Genomic DNA, 4,416 nt, shown 5'->3' on the forward strand with positions numbered 1-4,416 from the left:
CACAAACTGGTTTATAGTCTTTGAATAAAATGAATCCTTAAAAAAATCTGAACAAACTTTTCTGTTTAATTGATCAGTTGACAGAAATTTTGAAACATCGTTAAATAATAAAGGAACCATTGTACCATGACGTAGTTCCATGACAAGAAAAATAGCAGGTTCATGATCATGAAGAAAGTTATATTTTTATCCTTGGGCATCAGATACTTGAAAGTATCTTTTAAAAGTTAAATATATTTAACTTATTTTTTTTTGTTAGGCTAACAATTTCAGTAAATATTTTATGTGAATTCCTTCTTTAAGGGAAAACTTATTCATTGATTTCATTTTTATCTCTAAAGAAGGGATTGCCCCCCAATTATTTAAAGGATAAACATAACAAAATTTTACATTTCAAAAGGAAGTAAGTGTATCTTACTCTCCCTCTCAAACTCCCCTTCCATGGCTAATTTGTCAAGGCTGAGATCATTGGCATTGAATTGAATAGCCTATGAAAATCAAAATTCTTAAATAGAGTTTTTAAAATTAGGGTGTACAATACATTTTTTTTTCAGTGCAAGGGGCTGAACCTAGGGTCTTGCACAAAGTAAGCAAGGGTTCTACCACTGAGCAACATCCCCAGTCCATTAATTCATTTTAATTAATTTATTTTTTAGCCTGAATCTTTATGTTCTCCAGGCTGGTCTTGAACTCCTGGACACAAGTGATGATTATATCTCAGCCTTTCAAAGAACTAGAACTACAGGTGCAAGTCACCAAACTAGCAAAGTGTGCATGTTAATTAGTCTGTCTGCAACTTTTGGGAGGGGCAAGTGTAGATAAAATGCCATTTTTACCAGGACAGAATAGTCATTGCTAATCATTCTAATTTAAGATTTTCATTTTCCAGAATTATTCTCATTTTTATAAACTACAGTGATCTTTATGGTGCCATCAAGTTTGGATGTGAGGTGTCCCCAAAAGCTCACATGTGAGACAATGCAAGATTTGGAGGAGAAATGATTGGGTTCTGAGAGCCTTAACTCAAGCAGTGAATTAAACCCCTAATAAAAATTAGGTAACTGAAGGCATGTAGGATGTGGCTGGAAGAGGTAGGGCATTGGGGTGCCTGGCTTTGCAGTATATATTTTGTATCTGGTGGGTAGAGTCAGTTCCGCCCCCCACCCCACCCCCGCTCTCTGCTTTCTGCTCATCGTGTAAGCTGCTTCCCTCCATCACACTTTTCTCCATGATGTTCACTCTCGCCTTGAGCCCTGAGGAATGGAGTCTGCTGTTTATGGGTTGAGACCTCTAAAAATGTTAGCCCTTAAACAAACTTTTCCTCCTCTAAAATTATTCTAGTCAGGTCTTTTAGTTGCAGAAGTGAAAAAGCTGACTTAAACAAGGTCTATTCACTGGATATGCAAAAAAAGATCCCCTCCCCCAATATCATAAGTAGAGACACAACTGCATTGCAAATCATGTCACCAAACATAAGATTTATATTTCTTATCTTCTTGTAATGATGATGCGCTTCCTGTCTGACCACACAGCAAGATCTCTGAATTTCAAAAAGGAAAATTATGTGACCAGTGATTCTACAAATCAGAATTCTACAAATAAATCTAATAAACTTAACCCTTAGTTAAATATCAGAAAATTTATAACTTTAAGAAATCATATTAATAGGCTAATAAAAATCATATGATGTTCATAAATGCTACAATGATATTTAATAAAACTCAGTATGCATTTCTTATTAAAAGAGGAGATTCCTAGTAAAGTAAAAATAGACGTATGTTTTCTTTTTTGGGGGAAGAGAGTACTGGGGATTGAACTCAGGGCACTTGACCATTGAGCTACATCCCAGCCCTATTTTGTATTTTATTTAGAGACAGAGTTGCTTAGCATCTCGCTTTTGCTAAGGCTAGCTTTGAACTCAGGATCCTCTTGCCTCAGCCTCTTGAGCAACTGGGATTATAGGTGTGGGCCACACTGCCAGGTAATATATGCTTTATTATACAAAAATAAACACATCTTAAATAAAAAATTTCTCTTATATTTGATGATGTAATCTTAGAAGTATCTCCAGAAAAACCTCACCGAACTTGTTGGATTATATTATGGTTTGAACTTAAATGTTCTCCCAAAGGCTTATGTGTTAAATCTGGATTGCCAGCCTATGATGCTACTGAGATGTTGAAAGTTTTAGTAGCGTGGCCTAATGGAAGAAAGTTAGGTCATTGGGAGCATTTCCTTGAAGGGATATTTGAACATCAGCCTCTCCTCTCCCTCTCCCTCCCCTGCCTTACCCCCTTTTCCATCTCTCTGCTTCCTGGCTATTGTAAGGTGAAATGACCTCCTCTGCCATGTGTTGTTCATCACAATGTTCTGCCTTCCCACAGGCTTAAAGCAACAGGGCCAATAAGCCATGAATTGAAACTGTAAGCCAAAAATAAACAGTTATTCCTTTTGTTTTGAACCTGGATGTCCTCTACCATTGAGTCACAAGCGCGGCCCTTTGTAAATTTGAGCAAGGCTATCCCTAAGTTGCCCAGGCTGGCCTTGAACTTGTTATATCTTCCTGCTTCAGCCTTCCAAATTGCTGAGATTACAGGTATGCACCACCATACCTGGCTTTTTCCTCCTTTTAAGTAGTTTACCTCAGGTATTTTGTCACAGTGACAGGAAACCAACTAACAGATGTTAAAAATAAAAAAGACAGAATTTTGCCAAATCTATAATTTCTTATTAAACTGCTTATAGCTAAGAAATACCTTTATATTTAATTTCTATAATACTATAGAACTTAAAAATTACCATGAAATATCCATTGTAGAGACAGGTCAGTTGGGGATTTTTATGATTGGTGTTTTGTGTTTGGTGAAACATTATTTTAAATAATTTCATGAATTCATAAAATAAAGGTCCATAAGAAACTTAATGAAGTTTCATAAAATTCACAATTGTAATTTAATCAGCAAAAGTGACTTTAGTTTGATTTTTTTGTGGTGTTTATTAGCACTGAATAAAACCGTGTAATTCTGGCGGTTAAGACAAGTGATTTGATCTGTTCAACTTCCTACCTGAGCAGAGTTTAATAATAAGTGATTCTATTGATTTCCTGAAACAAACATAACACAAAATTTTTGTTGTCTGCTTATCTTCTCTTCCACAACCTGTAACCACATATTCTGGGCAAAAGTACTTTAAAGGAAAAGTTGTTCTGTTATTAACTCCACCAAGACACAGGTGATACATAATCAAATTATAATTCTCAAAATCTTTTTAAGTCAGGTTAATTGGCTAGGTCCCTCATTAATGGCAATGTTAAATGGCAAGTTACACATAACTACAGTAAAAAAAACTGTTAGGAAAATTCTTCTGTAAGTATTATATGTAGTATTTGATACATTGTGTGTATTTTTTCTTTTTGGAAAAAAGTCCACCAATATTACTTTGATTTTCTTAGAAGTCATAGTTTCTCAGCTTCATCTTTACCCCAAGTGAGAAAGACAAAAGATATTTGTTTGGATAATGTTAAACAATCTTGTTAGGTACTAAAGGACAATATGATCAAGTGTCTCCCAGAAAACCAACTCAAATAACAGGGAGAAAGAAGACCGTCACAACGGTGCAAAGATCACACGCCCCAGCCCCGGAAGATGAGGAACTGCCTCAAATCCCCCACCTCGGATGACATCTCCCAGCTTCAGGAGTCTCAATCCGACCAGGCTAGCTTTGGTGAGGGGACACAGCCAGATCAGGAGCGGCTGTTGTCGCCATATCAGGAAAAAGTTCCAGTTCCAGTTCATTATCCAACACCTAGCCAGACTTGGCTAGCAACTTAGTTGACTGAAGAGGAACAAATTAGGATAGCTCAATGAATAGGCCTTATATAGCATCTGCTTAAAGGAGTTTATGACCCTGGAAGAGATGGATCAGAAAAAAAGATCCAGGAGTGTGTGATCTGTATGATGGACTTTTGTTTATGGGGACCCTATTCGATTTCTGCTGCGCATGCACATCACTTGGACTGTATAGATGACTAGTTGATGAGATCCTTCACATGCTCCTCCTGCTTGGAGCCAGTTGATGCAGCACTGCCCTCATCCTATTGAAGTGGCACCCCCTTTCTCCACAGAAAAGCCCTCTTCTCCATGGCTGATTTTAGGACTGTCAACAAAAGAGTCTCTGCAAAAGAGTACATTGTAGATAAACTTCCTGTTTTCATGTGGCCCTGTTTACTTGGCCACTGGCAGAGAAGAGAAGATACCAGCACTCCAGGTGCTGAACACCCCCTTACTAGTTTTTCACAAACATATCCAGTATAGTACTTTGAAGAAATGTGCAAACAAGGCCTCTGGCCTTGAGCTGGGCTTCACAGAGATGTCTACATTTTTAAGATAAGTTACAATTGGGCTCCATGGTAACAGC

General features: G+C 37.3%; 1 pseudogene; it reads left to right on the forward strand.

The window, feature by feature from the left end:
- The first annotated feature begins 3,644 nt into the window (after positions 1 to 3,644).
- LOC113200956 (RING finger protein 11 pseudogene) lies at positions 3,645 to 4,100 on the forward strand (annotated as a pseudogene).
- The last annotated feature ends 316 nt before the right edge of the window (positions 4,101 to 4,416 follow it).

This window comes from Urocitellus parryii, chromosome 8 (genome assembly GCF_045843805.1).
Source record: "Urocitellus parryii isolate mUroPar1 chromosome 8, mUroPar1.hap1, whole genome shotgun sequence".
NCBI classification, from domain to species: domain Eukaryota; kingdom Metazoa; phylum Chordata; class Mammalia; order Rodentia; family Sciuridae; genus Urocitellus; species Urocitellus parryii.